Genomic DNA, 22533 nt, shown 5'->3' with positions numbered 1-22533 from the left:
TTTTAACATTCAAATGAAATGTGAAGAAAACAATAGTTTTAAAGTAATACTGTTAAGCTGTCTTACTATGAAATGCTTTTCTCTATGGAATCAGAGAGAGTATGTATGTGAGTTAACTTTGATCTATGAGAAATATGTGGAGAATACAGAGACAAAGAGAATGAGGAGAAACAGCTTTATTATAAAACAATAAAATTTTTAATGGCTGCAAAGTGAAAAAAAAATTAAAGTACTAAAGTAGCTTATCTCCTATGAGACTGCATTTAACTTTAATCTTGAGAAGAAATATCAAGAGTATTCAGGATACTTCTAAGTCAGTATCTTGAAAGAATTATAACATAGAATTATGCTTCCTAAAGTGAACAAAAATCATCTGCTGTTATAATGAAGGTTTGAAGTGACCCTGTGAGCTTCCTGACACATGCAAAAAATTCTAAGATGTAAATATATATATATATATATTTACATGTGAATTCTACCAAACATTTTTTAATAATTTTATAATTATAACATTTTTACACTACATATGCATAGATATTTTTTCTTACAGCATTGTCCTTTGTACTCCCTTCTGAGTTTTTCCCCTCATTCCCTCTACCCCCTTCCATAGATGGCAGGCATTTCCATACATATTAAATAACTTATAGTATATCCTAGGTACAATATATATGTGCAGAACCAAATTCCGTTGTTATTGTTGTTGCAAAGGAAGAACTGTATTTGGAAGGCAAAAATAATCTGGGAAGAAAAACAAACAAACAAAATGCTCACAGTTTATACTCATTTCCCAGTGTTCCTTCTCTGGGTGTAGCTGATTCTGTCCATCGTTGATCAATTGGAATTGGAGTAGGTCTTCTCTATGTTGAAGGTACCCACTTCCATCAGAATACATCCTCATACAGTATCATTGTTGAAGTGAATAATGATCTCCTAGTTCTGCTCCTTTCACTCAGCATCAGTTCATGTAACTCTAAGCCTCTCTGTATTCCTCCTGTTGGTCATTTCTTACAGAACAATAATATTCCATAACATCTATATACCATAATTTAACCAACCATTCTCCAATTGATGGACATACATTCATTTTCCAGTTTCTAGCCACTACAAAAAGCCACAAACATTTTGGCAATACATGTCCCTTTCCCTTCTTTAGTATTTCCTTGGGAAATAAACCCAATAGTAGCACTACTGGGTCAAAGGGTATGCACATTTTGATAACTTTTTGGGCATAATTCCAGATTGCTCTCCAGAATGGTTGGATTCTTTCACAACTCTAACAAAAATGCATCATTGTCCCAGTTTTCCCACATCCCCTCCAACATTCATGATTATTTGTGCCTGTCATCATAGCCAATCTGACAGGTGTGTAGTGGTATCTCAGAGTTATTTTAATTTGCATTTCTCTAATCAATAGTGATTTCGAACACTCTTTCATATGAATGGAAATAGTTTTAATTTCATCATCTGAAAATTGTTCATATCCTTTGACCGTTTTTCAATTGGAGAATGGCTTGATTTCTTATAAATTAACGTCAATTCTCTGTATATTTTGGAGATGATGCCTTTATCAGAACCTTTAACTGAAAAATGTTTTCCCAATTTGTTACTTCCCTTCTAATCTTGTTTGCATTAGTTTTGTTTGTGTAAAAACTTTTTAATTTGATGTAATCAAATTTTTCTATTTTGTGATAATGATCTCTAGTTCTCCTTTGGTCACAAATTCCTTCCTCCTCCACAAGTCTGAGAGGTACACTATCCTCTGTTCCTCTAATTTATTTATGATCTCATTCTTTATGCCTAAATCTTGGACTCATTTTGATCTTATCTTAGTATGTGGTATTAAATGTGGGTCCATGCCTAGTTTCTGCCACACTAATTTCCAGTTTTATATTTTATATTATATTCCCTCAGAATTTCCAAGAGCACTCAATGTCTTTCCAACTATTTAAATCTGTCTTTATTTTTGTGGCAAGTGTTTCGTAATTTTGCTCATATATTTCCTGACTTCCTTTGTTAGATATATTCCCAAATATTTTATACGAGCGACAGTTATTTTGAATGAAATTTCTCTTTATATCTCTTGCTCTTGGATTGTGTTGGCATGTATAAAAATGCTGAGGATTATTTCACTCCTGATCTTACAGGGAAAGGTTCCAGTTTATTGCCATTACATATGATGTTTACTGACTGTTTTAAATATATGCTTATTATTTCAAGGAATAGTCCAATTATTCCTATACTCAAGCGTTTTTGTAGGAATGGATGTTGGATTTTATCAAATGTTTTTTCTGCATCTATTGAGATGATCATATGGTTTTTATTAATTTGATTATTAATATGGTCAATTATACTAATAGTTTTCCAAATATTAAACAAGCCCTGCATTCCTGGTATAAATCCTACTTGATCACAGTGTATTATCCTGGGGATGATTTTCTGAAGACTTTTTGCTAATATCTTATTTAAGATTTTAGCATCAATATTCATTAAGGAGATTGGTCTATACTTTTCATTCTCAGTTTTAAATCTACCTGGTTTAGGTAGCAGTACCAAGTCTATATCATAAAAGGAATTTGGTAGGACTCCTTCAAACCCGATTTTTTCAAATAGTTTATATAGCATTAGAGTTAGTTGTTCTTTAAATGTTTGGTAGAATTCACATGTAAATCCATCTCGTCCTGCGGATTTTTTCTTAGGGAGTTGATTGATAGATTGTTCTATTTCTATTTCTGAAATGGGACTATTTAGACTATTTACTTCTTCTTCTGTTAATCTGGGCCAGCTATATTTTTGAAGGTATTCTTCCATTTCATTTAAGTTATCAAATTTATTGGCATAAAGTTGAGCAAAGTAGCTCCTAACTATTGTTCTAATTTCCTCTTCATTAGTGCTGAGTTCTCCCTTTTCATTTTCAAGACAAACAATTTGCTTTTTTTCTTTCCTTTTTAAAATCAGATTTACTAAGGATTTATCTATTTTGTTGGTATTTTCATAGAACCAACTCTTAGTTTTATTAATTCAAGAGTTTTTTGCTTTCAATTTCATTAATCCTTTCTTTTATTTTTAGAATTTCAAGTTTCATGTTTGTCTGGAGATTTTTAATTTGTCCTTTTCTAGCAATTTTAGTCGTAAGCCCAATTCATTGACCCTCTCTTTCTCTCTTTTATGCAAATAGGCCTCTAAAGATATAAAACTTCCCCTTATTACTTCTTTGGGTGTATCCCACACATGTTGGTATGATGTATCATTATTATCATTTTCTTGGGTGAATTTATCATGTCTATGATTTGCTGTTTTCCCCAATCATTCTTTAGTATAAGATTATTTCATATTCAATTATTTTTGGTATATTTTCCCCTGGACTTTGATTAAATGTAATTTTAATTGCATTGTGATCTGAAATGGATGCATTTACTATTTCTGCTATACTGCATTTGATTTTGAGGTTTTTATGTCCTAGTATATGATCAATTTTTGTATAGGTTCCATGAACTGCTGAGAAGAAAGTGTACTCCTTTCTGTCTCCATTAAGTTTTCGCCAAAGATCTATCATATCAAACTTTTCTAGTATTCTATTAACCTCTTTGACTTCTTTCTTATTTATTTTTTGGTTTGATTTATCTAATTCTGAGAGTGCAAGGTTGAGATCTCCCACTATTATAGTTTTCCTATCTATTTCTTCTTGCAGCTCTCTTAATTTCTCTTTTAACAATTTAGATGCTGCAAATCATAGACATAATTAATAACTTCACCCAAGATAATGACAATGAGAAGACATCATACACCCAAAGCAGTATTAAGGGGAAGTTTTATAACTCTAGAGGCCTACTTGCATAAAATAGAGAAAGAGAGGTTCAAGGAATTGGGCTTACAAAAAAATTGCTAGAAAAGGAACAAATTAAAAACCCCCAGACAAACACAAAACTTGAAATTCTAAAAATAAGGTGAGATTAATGAAATTGAAAGTAAAAAAAAAAAAAAAAAAAAAAAAAAAAAACTACTGAATTAAGAAAACTAAGAGTTGGTTTTATGAAAAAAACAAAATAGACAAATCCTTAGTAAACCTGATCTAAAAAAGGAAAGAGAAAAAACAATTGTTAGTCTTGAAAATGAAAAGGGAGAACTCAGCACTAATGAAGAGGAAATTAGAACAATAGTTAGGAGCTACTTTGCTCAACTTTATGCCACTAAATTCGGTAACTTAAATGAAATGGAAGAATACCTTCAGAAATATAGCTTGCCCAGATTAACAGAGGAAGAAGTAAGTAGTCTAAATAGTTCTATCTCAGAAAAAGAAATAGAACAAGCTATTAACCAACTCCGTACGAAAAAAAAAAAATCCAGGACCAGATGGATTTACATGTGAATTCTACCAAACATTTAAAGAACAACTAACTCTAATGCTATATAAACTATTTGAAAAAACAGTGATTGAAGGAGTCCTATGAAATTCCTTTTATGACACAGACATGTTATTGATACCTAAATCAGGTAGATTGAAAATCGAAAAAGAAAACTATAGACCAAACTCCTTAATGAATATTGATGCTAAACTTTTAAATAAGATACTAGGCATAAAGACTTCAGAAAATCATCCCCAGGATAATACACCATGATCAAGTAGGATTTATACCAGCAATGCGGGGCTTGTTTAATATTAAGAAAACTATTAGTATAATTGACCATATTAATTAATCAAATTAATAAAAACCATATGATCATCTCAATAGATGTAGAAAAAGCATTTGATAAAATCCAACATCCATTCCTACTAAAAACGCTTGAGAGTATAGGAATAAATGGACTATTCCTTAAAATAATAACTAGCATATATTTAAAACCGTCAGTAAACATCATATGTAATAGTGATAGACTGGAATCTTTCCCTGTAAGATCAGGAGTGAAACAAGGTTGCCCACTATCACCATTATTATTCAATATAGTACTACAAACACTAGCCTCGGGAATAAGAGCCGAGAAAGAGATTCAAGGAAATTGAGTAGGTAATGAGGAAATCAAACTATCACTCTTTGCAGATGGCATGATGTTATACTTAAGAGAACCCCAAAGACACTGCTAAAAAGCTATTAGAAATATTAGCAAAGTTGCAGGATACAAAATAAATCCACATAAATACTTAGCATTTCTATACATTACCAACACAATCCAACAGTAAGAGACACAAAGAGAAAATCCATTCAAAATAACTGTTGCTAGTATAAAATATTTGGGAATATATCTACCAAAATAAAGTCAGGAATTATGTGAGCAAAATTACGAAACACTTGCCACAAAAATAAAGTCAGATTTAAATAATTGGAAAGACATTAAGTGCTCTTGGATAGACCTAGGGAATATAATTAAGATGATAATACTCCCTAAACTAATCTATTTATTTAGTGCTAAACCAATCAGACTCCAAAGAAACTATTTTAATGACCTATAAAAAATAACAACAGAATTCATATGGAACAACAAAAGGTCGAGAATTTCAAGGGAAGAAATGAAAAAAAAAATTAAATGAAGGTGGTCTAGCTGTACCTAATCTAGAACTATATTATAAAGCAACAGTCACCAAAACCATTTGGTATTGGCTAAGAAATAAGACTAGTTGATCAGCGGCATAGGTTAGGTTCACAGGGCAAGATAGGGAATAAAAATAGCAATCTAGTGTTTGACAAACCCAAAGATCCCACCTTTTGGGATAAGAATTCATTATTTGACAAAAACTGCTGGGAAAACTGGAAATTAGTGTGGCAAAAAGTAGGCATGGACCCACATTTAACACCGCATACTAAGATAAGATCAAAATGGGTCCAAGATTTAGGCATAAAGAACGAAATCATAAAAAATTGGAGGAACATGGAATGGTTTACCTCTCGGACTTGTGGAAGAGGAAGGAGTTTTTGTCCAAGGGAGATCTAGAGGCCATTTTTGATCACAAAATGGAACATTTTGATTACACCAAATTAAAAAAAAAGTTTCTGCACAAACAAAACTAATGCAAATAAGATTAGAAGGGAAGTAACCAATTGGGAAAACATTTTTACAGTTAAAGGTTCTGATAAAGGCCTCATCTCCAAAATATACAGAGAATTGACTTTAATTTATAAGAAATCAAGCCATTCTCCAATTGAAAAATGGTCAAATGATATGAACAGACAATTTTCAGATGATGAAATTGAAACTATTTCCACTCATATGAAAGAGTGTTCCAAATCACTATTGATCAGAGAAATGCAAATTAAGACAACTCTGAGATATCATTACACATCTGTCAGATTGGCTAAGATGACAGGAACAAATAAAGATGAATGCTGGAGGGGCTGTGGGAAAACTGGGACACTGATGCATTGTTGATGGAGTTGTGAAAGAATCCAACCATTCTGGAGAGCAATCTGGAATTATGCCCCAAAAGTTATGAAAATGTGTATACCCTTTTACCCAGCAGTGCTACTACTGGGATTACGTCCCAAGGAAATACTAAAGAAGGGAAAGGGACCTGTATGTGCCAAAATGTTTGTGGCAGCCCTTTTTGTAGTGGCTAGAAACTGGAAAATGAATGGATATCCAACAATTGGAGAATGGTTGGATAAATGATGGTATATGAATGTTATGGAATATTATTGTTCTGTAAGAAATGACCAACAGGAGGAACACAGAGAGGCTTGGAGAGACTTACATGAACTGATGCTGAGTGAAAGGAGCATAACTAGGAGATAATTATACACTTCAACAATGATATTGTATGAGGATGTATTCTTATGGAAGTGGATATCTTCAACATAGAGAAGAGCTAATCCAATTCTAATTGATGAATAATGGACAAAATTAGCTACACCCAGAAAAGGAACACTGGGAAATCAGGATAAACTGTGAGCTCTTTTGTTTTGTTTTGTTTTGTTTTGTTGTCTGTTTTTCTTCCCAGATTATTTTTATCTTCCAAATACAATTCTTCATTTGCAACAAATACAACAACAAAATTTGGTTCTGCACATATATATTGTATCCAGGATATACTATAAGATATTTAATATGTATGGGAATGCCTGCCATCTAGGAGAGGGGGTGGAGGGAATTAATAAAAAAATAAAAAAAGGTAAATGAAGGTAAAAAAAGATAAAGGTAAAAAAATAAAAAAAATTAAAAACAAAGAGAAAAAAAAAGAATTTAGATGCTGCAACACTTGGTGTGTATATGTTTAATATTGATAATGCTTCATTATTTATGCTACTCTTTAGCAGGATATAAAGCCCTTATCTCTTTTAATTATGTCAATTTTTGTTTTTTCCTGATCTGAGATGAGGATGGCTACCCCTGCTTTTTTGGCTTTACCTGAAGCATTGTAGATTCTGCTCCATGCTTTTACTTTTAGTTTGAATGTGTCACTCCGTTTCAGCTGTGTTTCTTGTAAACAACAAGTAGGATTCTGATTTTTAATCCAGTCTTCCAACTGCTTCCTCTTTATGAGGGAGTTTACCCCATTCACATTTATGGTTAGAATGATTAGTTCTTTATTGCTTGCCATCCTATTAACCCCTGCTTATGCTTTTCTCCTTTCCTTCCCTATTACCCTACCCAGTATTAAACTTGTGAACACCACTTGCTTTTCACAGCCCTCCCTTTTAAGTATCCCTCCCCCAACTTAAAGTTCCTCTTCCTATTTTACCCCTTTTTCTCACAATTTCTGTACTGCCTTCCCCTTAGCTTACTCCTTCCCTCTCACTTTTCAATGAAGTGGAAGAAGTTTCACCATAAATCGAATATGTCTATTGATACACACTATGTTCATCTCTCTCCTTTCTTTCTCTCATATATAATAGGTTACCTTTGCCTCTTCATGAGATCTAGTACCACCATTTTACCCTTTTTTATGATATAATTTCCTTTCTACCTCCACTTTCTAGGACAAATTATACATGTGTTCTTTACTTATCTTTATGGCAAAATATAGTTCTCAAGATTTCTTTTTTACCTTTTTAGAAATCTCTTGAGTTCTGTATTTGAAGACCAAACATTTTGTGTAGGTATGATTTTTTCATCAAGAATAGATGGAATTCATTTACTTCGTTTAATGTTCATCTTCTTCCCTGGAAAACGATGTTCATTTTTGCTGGGTAAGTTATTCTTGGCTGCATACCAAGTTCCTTAGCCTTTTGGAATATCATGTTCTAGGCCCTTCATTCTTTTAATGTGGATGCTGCTATATCCTGGGTTATCCTTATTGTGGCTCCTCCATATCTGAATTTCTTTTTTCTAGCAGCTTCTAGTACTTTTTCCTTTGTCTGATGGTTCTTGAACCTGGGCAATATATTTTTTGGCCTTTTGATTTTAAGGTCCCTTTCAGTAGGTGATTGATGAATTTTTTCAATGTCTATTTTACCCTCTGTTTCCAAAATGTTTGGGCAGTTCTCTTTAATAATTTCCTGGAAAATAGTGTACAGGCTCTTTTTTTCCTCTAATTTTTCAAGGAGTCCAATTATTCTCAAATTGTCTCTCCTGGATCTGTTTTCCAGGTCTGTTGTCTTTCCAATAATGTACTTGACATTCTTTTCAATTGTGTCATTTTTCTGGTTTTGCTTGATTACTTCTTGGTTTCTCCTTAAGTCATTTATTTCTACTTGTTTGAGTCTAATTTTCAATTATGTATTTTCTTCACTCACCATTTTTATCTTTTTGTAATTGTCCAATTGAGTTTTTAAGTGAGTTTTTTCTTCTGTGGATTTTTTTTTCCATTTCATCCATTTTATTTTTTAGAGAGCTGTTTTATTTTTTCCAGCTCACTAATTTTGTTTCTCAATGATTTAATCTCTTTATGCACTCTGCATAACTTCTCCAAGCTCTTTTGCCAAGCTTCTCTTTCCTTTTCCCATTTGTCTTCTAGCTCTCTTGTGAGGGCCTTTTTGATTTCCTCTATGAGATTCTTTTGTATTGAGGAGCAGCTCATATCCCCCTTAGGGGATTCCCTGGAGACAATTTGCTTTTAGTGTCCTCTGTTTTTGAAGTCTGCTCTGTCTCCATACAGAAGCTTTCAATGGTTAGAGCCCTTTTAAATTTTTTGTTCATTTTGTCAGAGCAGAAATCGAAGAAAACAAATTGACAAGAAAAAATCATTGGTCTGTTTCTGGGGTGGGGCATATGGGGCTGGATGGTGTTCCCCGGCTTCCTCTACAGACTGAGGGAGTCAGTATCGAGTCACTAATAGGACAGGGATGGCTGTGCTGTGTCTGTGCCCTGAGGCTCTAAGAAGGCACTGATTCACTCCCAGTGGGGGTGGGGTTGGCAGGGTCCCAGAGTGATGCTAGCTTTCCAGGGTTTTATTCTTTGCTTCTGGTGTTAAACGTTCTCCACTGCTCCTGGCTTGCTGCCAAGACAGAACATGGAAAAAAAGTCTTTTTGCAGAAATGGCAGAAATCACACCCCTCCCCCCTCTGGTCTGAGCTGTGTAAGGTGCCTGTCTCACTGTAGCTGCCTGCCCTCAGTCTGTGCCCAGTCTGTTCAACCCTCCCTTGAGCAAACATAGACCTTTTCTGGTGAATTTCAAGGATGTCTTCTGTTGGTGATTATTTGTGGGTTTCTTTTCAGGTCAAGTATTAACTGCAAGGCTTGTCATGAAGTAAGGCCTGAGAGGAAATACAGAGCTAAAGCAGCTGTTTGCCTCCAGGCCTCCTTCTTTGCCGAAAGTCCCAAACATATATATATATATATATATATTTGTTTAATTACTTATTTCAACTGTTCTTAAACTGTGTTTTTAGTATTTTACATTATTATTTAATCATAGTTATTAAATAATTTTAGATATATGAATTAAATTTATTGGAGATAAGTTTCTCAGGCTTAGCTAATAATATAACACGGAGAGTAGAAATCACTTATTAGTGTCAAAAAGAGCCAATTGCATTAATTATTAATAATAGACAAACATTTTAGATTACTGTAGAGTTGAGAAGATGCAATTAAATATGGGAACAAATGAAATGGAAGAATAACGGATAATTTACAAGTGAGTGTAATCAACCCTATTATACAAAAGTGAAACAGGTGACATAAATATTGTAACTTGTCTTAAGAAATATGTTTAAACCCTGTATGGAAAAAGGTACAATCCTTCAATCCTTAAATTCTATTTCCCATCTCCTATTAAGGCTCTCTTGAAATCTCAACTCTAGTTATAATAGTTTCAGAGTGAATTGTCTTCTGATTTTGGAGGAAGTTCTCTCCCCTTCTGTAATGAAATAATGAGAAGATTCTATAGAGTAGGAAAATATGCTATGAAATTAGAAATGGAAAATGGGTCTTTTACTGAATATATCACAAAGTTATTATGTGGGAAATTGAAAGAATTCTGAGGGTTTAGTTCAATAAAGGTTGTTAATAGGACTGTGAACTTCCTCACAGACTACCTGGAAAATATAGTATACCCAAGTTTACCCAATCTTTCAATGGCCCAATAAACTATTCATTTTGGGTTTCTTCAGCAATTTCCATCTCTCAAATTTCATCATTCTAGAGGTATTTGTCAGGAAGTGCTGGACATATTTAAGTTACTTATTTTTGAATTGGTCACCTGTAGTATGTCACAAATTGGAAGAAATTTTCCCTAGTTTTAACCCAGGAGCAACTCTGGAATCTTGACAATCACTTGAATTATTAATTTAATCCAAGTTGTTCAATACACAACTGGCAATACCATCACCCTATCAGATTCAACAGTGCCTCTAAAGAGGGAATTCCTTAAATTCCAATTGCAGGATCTTTAAGTGTGTTCCCTACTCCAAGAGACTTTTGTCAAGTGGCTTTTTGTAATTTGGCTATCAATTTTATTTAAGTAATTTATTTAAAAGTTATTAACCACAATGTAATCCATATTCCATAGTATTCTTTAAAATGGCAATGCATAAAATACTTCAACAAAATTTAAAAACTACTAAACTGCATTAAAATTCATTGTTTAGTCATCTTATTGCTATGTAAATTTATTCATAGTTCATATTACTTTTTATTATGAGTTTTGATATTAGAAATTTTTTTACATTGCATTGAGCCTTCCAGATTTTTTATTTTCCCTCTTTATTGTCTTAATTGTATTTGTGACATTTTATTCCAATTACACCATTTTAATATTCTGATTCCCCCCCCCTCTTTTACCACTGGCCTTTTTTCCAATTGTGGTTGTAGAGCCATTACTATCTTACTTTAATTGACACTTTTTGACAATTCTCCATCCCTCCCCAACTATCCATGTTCATTTCTCTATACTTTCTCCTTAGTGCTATAAGCTCTTTTTGTCTCTTTACTGTTAAGAGTAAGTCCTTGAATCCCAAATCAGAATATGATATTTGCATGACTATTATACATAAACTATATACACAGAGCTATGGGACATCTTATAGATTTATAAATAAATTTTCTGTACATATTAATCATATTTCTGCCCTCCTCAACCCAAAGCTTTGACTCCTTTTTCTCCTTTGTTCTCAGGCTCATGTGTTCATTCCATTAAAAACAAAACAACAAAAAAAAAACCCAGATACCTAGCATTGTTATCCCTTACTTTTGTCTAATCAATTATCTTAACAAGGGGAATTTTTTATTTTTTTTATTTTACAGTCTGTAACATCTGTTGACAGACCCATAGACTTCCTCATAGACAAGACAAAGTCATCTTCAGCTGTCCCCCTGTTCAGACAACCCAGTGACATCACAGGCACATTGATGAACATTTCTTATTCTTGGTTACATCAAAATATCATTAGGGAATTTCACAAGGGCTCAGTCAGTGTTGAACACAATGTTCACAAATAACACTGGAAAACTTGAAAAGAAAAAAAAATATTTGGCCTTTTAAGATGCTGAGGATTTTTAAGTGATTTCACCAGGACTATAATAGTTGGACATTGTAGATACATTCTATGTAACCCAATAATAGCATGGTAAAATTAAGTTAATGAAGATAAAACTGGCCCCAACTCCATTGTATTTCATCTATACCTTTACCCAAAATTAATGGTTGATCATACTCCAATACAGGGTCTTTTAGTCTAATGAAAAAAAGAATTATTTCTCTATAATTCATGCTCCCATCCTATCAATTTCTCCTATACGGGTAGAAAAGCTTTTCTTGCTTATGGCTGAATGTAAATTGGGGGATTGTTGCTTATATTGCAAGCAGCTGTACCATGTTGATTTGTGATTGTTTTAGGAAAGCAAGTGCCCCTGCACCTTGAAATTTTGAACTTAAGCTCTAAAATCAGTTCTAAGACCTCTGAGAATGTCATACTATCTTTCTCTGTATCAAATTCTCACATTGTGCTCTAATATCATTCCCAGTATTTTGACTTGGTCAGCATTCCCTCATCATTGCATTAAAGTGAGAGTATTGATTAACTTATTCATATTTCTGAATTTTGTACTATCTTTCTCTGGCATTTCTTATGTCAGAGAATTATGCTTAAAAATAGCTGCCCCCTAAATGTTTCTAAGAGATATTACAAATGTTCTGTAACCATAGGAAAAAAAAAAGAAAAAAAATATTCATAATCCTCTAATTATGGCTGCAAGCTCTTCTGTTAATGCTATCTGTCTTTGAACATGACTTCAGAGTAGCTTGTCTTAGCCATACGTAGGGTCTCATGTCCTTTTCTAAGAATTACCAGGTTGAAAAAAGCAATGCTGTAAAGTCAGAAGTAAAAATGATATATAAGCTAGAGATATACTTCCTGCTAAAGAGGAATTGATCTCAGGCTAAACTTTCCACCTCATTTGTATTAAAGCAATTAATTTTCTTCTCCATTAGTATCCCTCAGCAATGATAATAGAAGGTAAAATAATTTCATGTATTCCCTCTTCTAATATACTCCAGGGATGTTGTCCTAAGTAAATGTCACGCAATCCTGTCCTAGCAAAAGTGATACCTTCTCCAGTCACTGGACTTTTCCTATTGTCTCTTGACTCTACTTTGTTTATATTGTTTATCTGGAAATGCTTGTTCCTTTCTTCATAATATGGGGTTCTCAAGCCTCCATCACTGAAAGCAACATCCTACAGATCAGATGAATTACCATGTTAGACCAGAAAGGGAATATGCTCAAAGATTCTGAAAGATACTCCTTTTTAAGATCCCAGATTGAAAGTCATCTAATCTGCACAATATTTATATAATTTATTATTTCTATTTAGTCTTTGCAAAAAATATTATTTTATAAGGAGACATAATGTATAAGTGCTTTGTTTGTTTTTTCTTTCTTTTCTCTCCTTTTTTTTTTTTTTTTTTTTGTTTATTTTCTCTCCTTTTTGGCTACTTTATTAGAACTATGAAGTAACAAAGGGACTTCCCTACAATCCATCTGAAAGTAAGGCCTGTCCAGCTAGATAACTGATCTTACACCTTATTTGCTCTTAAGCACATTTATAAAAATTGTGTTCTTCTGGTTCAGTTCAGAACTTGCATGAAAAGCACCATAAAAATTCTGATAGTCATTGTGAAACATTATGTGGGCACAAATTGGTGAATCTGATACATGGGATGAGTGAATTTGACCTGGGAATAATGGACAACTTTTCAGTTGCATAGCCATGCTATGAATTGGCATGAGTCTTTTCTGTCCAGTCCTTGGATTTCTATATAATCTACCCTGGTCCATGTAGAACCAGATCCATTCCGACCACATTAGTAGGCTGAGCAGATAAATGTCAACTTCCTAGTCTATTGCCCATGTCAAGAAATCATCAAAAGTCCTTCACCTTAACTCATCTCCCAATTTCTTCCTTATCATGGGAAAGACAGAGAACTAAGGAAGACCTATAGCCTTCTTCTCACTGAAGGTAAGAGAGGACTCAGTATTGTAGGAAGTCAAGTACTATCTTATTTGTGACTGTTCCTGAAGCCTCTTGTCCATGTTTCTTGAACTTCTTAACCCTTAGCCAAGTCTAGGCTCTCTGGAAATTTCCCCTACTGAAGCCTTATGCTGATAGAGCAAATATCTGTTTGCCTTAAATTCCTGTAGCACAGACTCTCTCTTTGTTGCCTCTTCCTTTTCAGTGAAAGTATGCATTGCTTTACCCATATTCTATTTCTCCCTGGCATTTCTTGTATCACAAATGGAAGGAACTGTGTTCTCCAGGATATAAAGCAAAGCCAGTGCTGTGATGAGCAGGCCATAGTTATCCCTGTGACAAAGTTGCTTTAATGTAATTTCTAACCATGGTCCTTTATTTCAGATCATCACAGTCTTGGAGTACACTGCCTTCCTATCTGAAGAAATTCCTCCAAGAATTACAGACTCTATGCATTATCTGAGAAGTAAAAAGAGATTAGCCTCTAGATCTGAAATAGAAAATAATCCATTCAATCTCTATTCCCTGTGAAAGATAATTGGATTCTTTCATTCCAGATACAATTTTCCTAGTGATTTGTCTTTTATTCAGAGAATTTATATATATATATATATATATATATATATATATATATATATATATATATATTGTTCTTCGTTAAGCCCTCCTCAAAAATACATAAAACACGAGGCAGCTAAATGACTTAGTGGATAGAGAATGGGTCCTAGATGGAGCCAGGTGGACCTGAGTTCACATCTGGCCCAGACACTATGTGACACTGGCAAGACACTGTGCAAAGTATCCACCTACAGATATACAGATATATACATATTTATATAGATATATGTTAGGTATGTAAACATACGGATGTAAATATATATCAAAATGAAAGACTTCCTGTAGTTTCATTCCATTCATTCATGGACCTATGGAGTTCAGCACAGAATATATGAAAGCAGGGTTTTTCTCAACAGAGCCAGCTCAGTAGGCTAAATACATTATATTCATGAAAGCTACGCATTCTTGGTTCAGTTCAGCAACTTTCTAGGAAGACTTTAGCAGATATTTTGCAGACAATTCTGAACATATGTAGGTCACTAATGGATTAATATTATAACTATGAAAATAGTTTGCTCTACTTATTCAGACTTAAAAGTCCATTGAAAAGACTGATGGACTGATAGACTGGTAGTACTCATTCAATCAATCTAGGTGTGACCAGGTAAAATTGGCCACATGCACTTAAATCTGATTTAACAGTATCTTCAGAGATTGATTAAATTCTAATCCTATCATCTGTCAACTACAAATACTAATAATCCTTTGTCTTAATATTTCTACCTTTTTTCTTTTATTTTTTTATTAAAATATATATATAAAATCTCCCCAGCACCTATGTATAAAACATGCATGGTAACTATACTTCAGTTTGACATTTAATCTCATAATAACATTTCTGTCATTCAATTTAAATCCTATGAGATTTATTTGTCTAGTCACTCTCATACACATGCCCCTTCTTTGTGGACACATGGAAGTATTTAATGTCTTTTTCAGATCATTTTGTTGTTTTGCACTTTTAAAAACGTGTTCTCCAGATATTTTTGCATTCATAACTTATTCAGTCTTAATTTATTATAGAACTTCATTTTATTAATATACTAGAAATTAATAATGAAAACTCATTATTAAAGATGTAGCATTATTTGACTTTTAGCCCTCTATAATGCCACAATGATTATATATGAAGCCCCATTCTTATAGGTTTAATTATAATGGACAATTATATATATATATAGATATATAGATAGATAGATAGATAGATAGATAGATAGATAGATGTATGTAGGCACATTATCATCACCTTGTTGTGATTTTCCCCCTAAAGAGTCCTGTTTCATTAACTTCCATAGTAATTTTTTTTTTTATAATTTCACATTTGAATTTGTTTTCTAAAAAAAAATAGGCAGTTTTCTGTGTCAATTCCTCTCACAACTTATGCCTTTTCTCATTCCTTTCTGGATGGATTGTTAAATCTCCACCACATCTTTCAAGGAGATTCCCAAATATATTTATTTTTTCTGTTCCTAATAGTGCTTATCTTTGTCATACCTAATACTATATAACTGGCCTTGTTACCTAACTAATAGGAAGAAAGGCAATTGCAAATTGTATAGTGGCAGGTGTAATATTCTCAACAAATCAATAGCCAAAAAACTACAATTTCTTGCATCTATTTTGTTACTATTGTCTGTCTTGGAATCTCAGCTTATGTTCTGAGAACTGTGAAGTCACCTGCATTGAGAGGATGGTGAAGCTTATTATGTCCTTTCAGCAAATCTCATAGACCTAAAATATCTCTAAAAGGAAAATTCTACATTGATTCAGAAATTAGGAGTAATACTTGAATTAATCCTATTCTTGGCTAAGGAAAACTAACCTCTTTCATTGCAGGCTCAATTTTATCTATATTTCAGTAAAATAATTGATTTTCCTATCTGTCTAAAAAGTATTTAAAAAGAAAGTATCTCCCCAAAAAATATTTTTTAGGTTTTTAGAGGGAATAAGAAGGGGAGAGATTGGTTTGGTAAAAGGTATTAATTGCTGACAGTTCATATGAAATCTGGACCCTATTTTCAGATAGTTTCTGGAGACCAGGTAATCCAGGTAGTCTCTAGTAATTTCCAATAGGCACATATAGTGTTTAGATGAATTAGGACTCCCCTGAGGAGGTCATTAATATAAGGACCTGCCTTTTGAAAGATCATAACAAATATATTCTGGGAAGATAAGAGTAGGTAAGAAAATAGGATCTCCAAAAAATTTCCTCCACAAAAAGATATAATATCTCTTCAAAGTAAATGTAGAATAGCAGAATTAAAAAGAAAAAGCAATTGTCCCTCGAAAACAACTAATGAGGACCTCAGGAAAGACACAACAACCTTGAGGGGCTAAAGCTTGGTTAGAGTAAAGTACAAATACAAATGCCTCCAGACCAACTCCCTTGAATCAACAAGCAATCTCTGAAGTCAGAGCCAGAAGCAGATTAAGCCTCAGGAATTTTCACCTAATGACAAAACTTTCATCTCACTAAGCAACTTTCACCTCACAAAATTTCACTTCATTTACTTTCACCTAACAATATCTCAGAGTTCCCCAGGGTACTTCTGACTGGTCTCTACTCATTATGTACTAACCTGTTCTGCCATTTCCTTTACATGTCATAGAAAGTTAGTAAATGTTTGTTGTGATAATAATAATAAATGATTACCTATCTATTCAAATCTTTTGAAACAGCTCTAGTTTCTTCTAGAAGTATCAAAATTCCTGTCCAGCAATTGTTTGGGGGAAATGCCAGACCAGGGACTATAAAAAGTGTATTGGGTAGGATAAGAATTCATTATTTGACAAAAACTGCTCGGAAAACTGGAAATTAGTATGGCAGAAACTAGGCATGGACCAACATTTAACACCACATACTAAGATAAGATCAAAATGGGTCCAAGGTTTAGGCATAAAGAACGAAATCATAAATAAATTGGAGGAACATGGGATGGTTTACCTCTCGGACTGGTGGAGGAGGAAGGAGTTTGTGTCCAAGAGAGATCTAGAGAACATTATTGATCACAAAATGGAACATTTTGATTACACAAAATTAAAAAGTTTCTGCACAAACAAAACTAATGGAAACAAGATTAGAAGGGAAGTAACAAATTGGGAAAACATTTTTACAGTTAAAGGTCCTGATAAAGGCCTCATCTCCAAAATATACAGAGAATTGACTTTAATTTATAAGAAATCAAGTCATTCTCCAATTGATAAATGGTCAAAGGATATGAACAGACAATTCTCAGATGATGAAATTAAAACTATTTCCATTCATGTGAAAGAGTGTTCCAAATCATTATTGATCAGAGAAATGCAAATTAAGACAACTCTGAGATACCACTACACACCTGTCAGATTGGCTAAGATGACAGGAACAAATAATGATGAATGTTGGAGGGGATGTGGAAAAACTGGGATACTGATGCATTGTTGGTGTGTGAAAGAATCCAACCATTCTGGAGAGCAATCTGGAATTATGCCCCAAAAGTTATCAAAATGTGCATACCCTTTGACCCAGCAGTGCTACTTCTGGGCTTATATCCCAAGGAAATACTAAAGAAGGGAAAGGGACCTGTATGTGCCAAAATGTTTGTGGCAGCCCTTTTTATAGTGGCTAGAAACTGGAAAATGAATGGATATCCAACAATTGGAGAATGGTTGGGTAAATGATGGTATATGAATGTTATGGAATATTATTGTTCTGTAAGAAATGACCAACAGGAGGAACACAGAGAGGCTTGGAGAGACTTACATGAACTGATGCTGAGTGAAAGGAGCATAACTAGGAGATAATTATACACTTCAACAATGATATTGTATGAGGATGTATTCTGATGGAAGTGGATATCTTCAACATAGAGAAGAGCTAATCCAATTCCAATTGATCAATGATGGACAGAATCAGTTATATCCAGAAAAGGAACACTGGGAAATGAGTATAAATTGTGAGCACTGATTTGTTTTGTTTTGTTTTGTTTTTCTTCCCAGATTATTTTTAGCTTCCGAATACAATCCTTCATTTGCAACAGCAACAACAACACAATTCAGTTCTGCAGATATATACTGTACTTAGGATATACTATAAGATATTTAATATGTATGGGAATGCCTGATATCTAGGGGAGGGGGTGGAAATGAAGGAGGGGAAAAATTTGGAACAGAAGGGAGTACGAGGGATAGTGTTGTAAAAAAATTACTTATGAATATGTACTGTTAAAGAAAATGTTATAATTATAAAAATTAATTTAAAATAAAAAAAGTGTATTGGGGCCATAGGAATGTACAACAGGGGAAAATCCAATTGGAAGAAAATATTTATAATTCAATTGTTCACAGCAACTTATTAGTTATACAGTGATTCAAATCTTGTAAAACACTTATTTGCTACACCGTATTAGATAGGTTTAGTGACTTATCTCCATACTGAAGAAGAGTAACTGAGGCTTACAGATTGACTTTCCCAGTCACATAGCTAGCAAATGTCTAAAATGTAAAAAAGAATCCAGGTCTTTAGATCCTCTCTATGTACATATTTAACGTTCAACAACAGGATTTTCCCCCCCACTTTATAATGGGAAGGCAAAACTTAATAATTCCTGAGAAGTAACTGTTAATGACCATAGGTAAAAATAATGCCCCCTCCTCAAACATACACTTATCCGTTTTAGATATAATCTTATTCCACTTGAATAGTTTCCTGCTATTCTTCATAGTTTGGCCCTATCATCTCTTCTCAGTCTCCTTACACATTCCTCCTGCACAGACTCAAAAGTTCCAACAATACAAGTAAGCTTGCTCATCATACACAACATTTCATTTTAAGTTTCATAGCCTCCAAACCCACTATTCCCCACACATAGAAAATTTTCACTTCAACTTTTGCCTTTTAGAAATCTAGGCTTCCTTTAAGACTAAATTCAAAAACTACTTTGTATAACAGGTCTTTCCTAAACTACCAACCTACTGGTATTTCCCCCTCTGAAATGAAATAGCATTATTCTCTATGCATCTTATATCCTTATTTACATACATGTTTTCTCCCCCACTACAAACAAGCTCTATAAAAATTGTTTTGTTTTGTTTATTTTTAATCTCCAGCATTTAGTACATTGACTAGTCTATTAATCCGCTGATTAAGTAATTATTTATTTTTAATCTTTATTCCCAGTTTCTGCTACATTCTAATCCCATAATTTTGTTGTTTAATTGATGAACATTAACTTTGCCATTAAATAAATTGAGTAAAATCATAGAATAGGACTTTTAAAACCAATTACTTATGTATACATTGGAATATATAGCTTAAATAGGTGTTTCCCCATATCTTAGTCGATATAATTTTGTTGGGAATTTTTCTTTTCCTAAGCTTTTGCTATAGAAAGCACTTATTTTTAAAACTTAGAAGTCAAAAAAAAAAAGATATATAGGAAAGGAAGGAATAAGCATTTGTATTTCACCCTCTATGCACTGGGTAATTTGCTAAGCATTTTCTAAGTATCTTATTTCTCAAAACAACCCTGATATTATTCTCTTTTTAAAGTTGAGGAAAACCAAGGTAAAATGAAGGCTATGGAATTTACTTGGATCCAGAGTCATTTAGCTTGCAAGTTTTTAGCCCAATTTGAATTCAAGTCCTCCTGAATTCAGGCCCACCATTGTATTCATTGTACCACTTAGCTGCCAATAGAAAGATAAGATAGTTGGATGAATAGATAAGATAGGTAAATTACTAGATAGATGGATGGATGGATAGTTAAATAGGTAAATGATTATTTCTGATTTCTTTTTGTTCCTCCTTTATCCCAACACTAAATCCTTGATCTTCAGCTATAAAACATCAATCACTGAGTCTGTTTTTAAAGAATTACAGTAGTACTATGGAAGTTAGAATAATTTTTATTAGTCCTGAGTATCATTTTGGTTGAGAAACTATTTTCACATATCTGAATTTCTTCCCTTGGCTATAGTTTTATGTCAAAAAATTTCTCATCAACAGTCTACTCCCACCCTTATATATAACCAGTATTTTAAATAGAATCAAGATAATAAAATTGATTTTTCCATAGAAGCTCATTCCTGAAAAAAGATTACTGGAGTAAATAAAGGCCTAACAGAACCAAATCAATTGCTAATTTTATCATTTTATTCCAGCCAGTTGAAAAAGAGAAGTTTAAGAGTAATTCCTTGATGTTCGTTCCTGTGTTTGGCAATTAAAAAAAACTTGAGGAAAAAATTCCTTGGCTTCTCTATTTAAAATATACATTCAATGAAAAGGCAAAAAGCTACCTTAGCCAGCCTAATTAAGAAATCTTTGCCTTGGAACAATTTAATTGCAAATCATTTAATTTCAAAATTTTAAAATTGTATTCTTTTCAAGACAACTTAAAAGTCAAGAATTGAATTGGACTTTTGAGGCTGCTTGATGCAAACATTTATTTACAGGAGAGAAGACTGAAAGCCAATGAAATTAAGTGGATTATCCAAGATCATACAAGTAATAGCAGAGTCAAGATTTTAATTAGGGTCACAATACAGGTTTCTGGACTACTTCTCAGAACACTCAAATTTCAGTGTTCTTTCTGCCTCTATATTCTTCCCTTGACTAATTCATGGCTGGTTTGATGCTGTATATGTTAAAAATAATACCCTTAGTCTGTTTCTAATTTATACATGTGTATCCAATTCTAACAGATATTTTGTTTCCATTGATGTAGGGAGATAGAGTGAGAAGAGAGTTACATTAATTATTGTCTATTCTATTCAGGAGACATTTTCCTTCATCACTGCAATGGTTACATTTATGTTTGGTCATTTCTTTTCTTCTGGAAGGTCATCATAGTGAAAATATCTAATATCATTACTATTTCTTTTCATTCTACAAAGCAGACAAGACATCTACCTTCATATTTTAATACACTAAATGTGTTCAAATTTTATCAAGAAGTTCCGATTTTTAGCACTGCCATTCTCATGACCCTACATGGGGGGGGGTTATATGTAAGGGTTACATTAATTATGATTTACATAAATATTTAATTTGCATACCTATTTTACATACTTATATGTCTGGAGTATCAAAAAAATTCTCAAACAAAAAGGGCCACAAATGGAAAAATTTTAAGAATTCTTGCTCTCCAATAATTAATCTATTTTGCCCATTTTTATGCCAATAACTTTGATAACCTAAGAGAAATGGAAGAACATCTCCAAAAAATAGATTGCCCAGATTGACAGAAAAGAAAATAAATTACTTATATTGCCCCATTTTAGAAAAAAAAAAAAAAAGAAATAGAACACCCTATTAATCAACTCCCTATGAATAAATCTCCAGGGCCAGATGAATTTACATGTGAAATTCTACCAAATATGTAAAGAAAAGTTAATTCCAATACTAAAAAACTATTTGAAAAAACAGGGAAAGAAGGAGTCATACCAAATTCCTTTTATGACACAGATATGGTGCTGATAGCTAAACTAGGTAAGATAAAACAAAGAAAGAAAATTATAGACAAATTTCCCTAATGGATATTCATGCAAAAATCAAATAAAATATTATCAAAAATATTACATAAAGTCATCCCCAGGATAGCGTACACCATAACCAGTTAGGATTTATACCAGGAATGCAAGGCTGGTTCAATATTAAAAAAAAACTATTAGCATAATTGACTATGTCAATAACCACACTAACAAAGATCATATGATTATCTCAATAGATGCAGAAAAAGCATTAAAACATCAATTTCTATTAAAAACACTACAGAATATAGGAATAAATGGAATTTTTCCTTAGTCAGCAGAATGTATTTAAAACCATCAACAAACATCATATATAATGGGAACAAACTAGAACCATTTCCAATAACATCAGGGGTGAAAAAAGGTTGCCTACTATCACCAATACTATTCAATATTTTATTTGAAATATTAGCTTTGGCAGTATGAGGAGAAAAAAATGAAAGGAATTAGAATAGGTAATGAGGAAACCAAATTATCACTCTTTGCAAATGATATAATAGTATACATACATAACCCTACAGAATCAACTAAACCCTATTAGAGACAATCCACAATACTGCCTAAATT

This window comes from Sminthopsis crassicaudata, chromosome 1 (assembly GCF_048593235.1).
Source record: "Sminthopsis crassicaudata isolate SCR6 chromosome 1, ASM4859323v1, whole genome shotgun sequence".
Taxonomy (NCBI): domain Eukaryota; kingdom Metazoa; phylum Chordata; class Mammalia; order Dasyuromorphia; family Dasyuridae; genus Sminthopsis; species Sminthopsis crassicaudata.
This window is presented reverse-complemented; position numbering follows the sequence as displayed.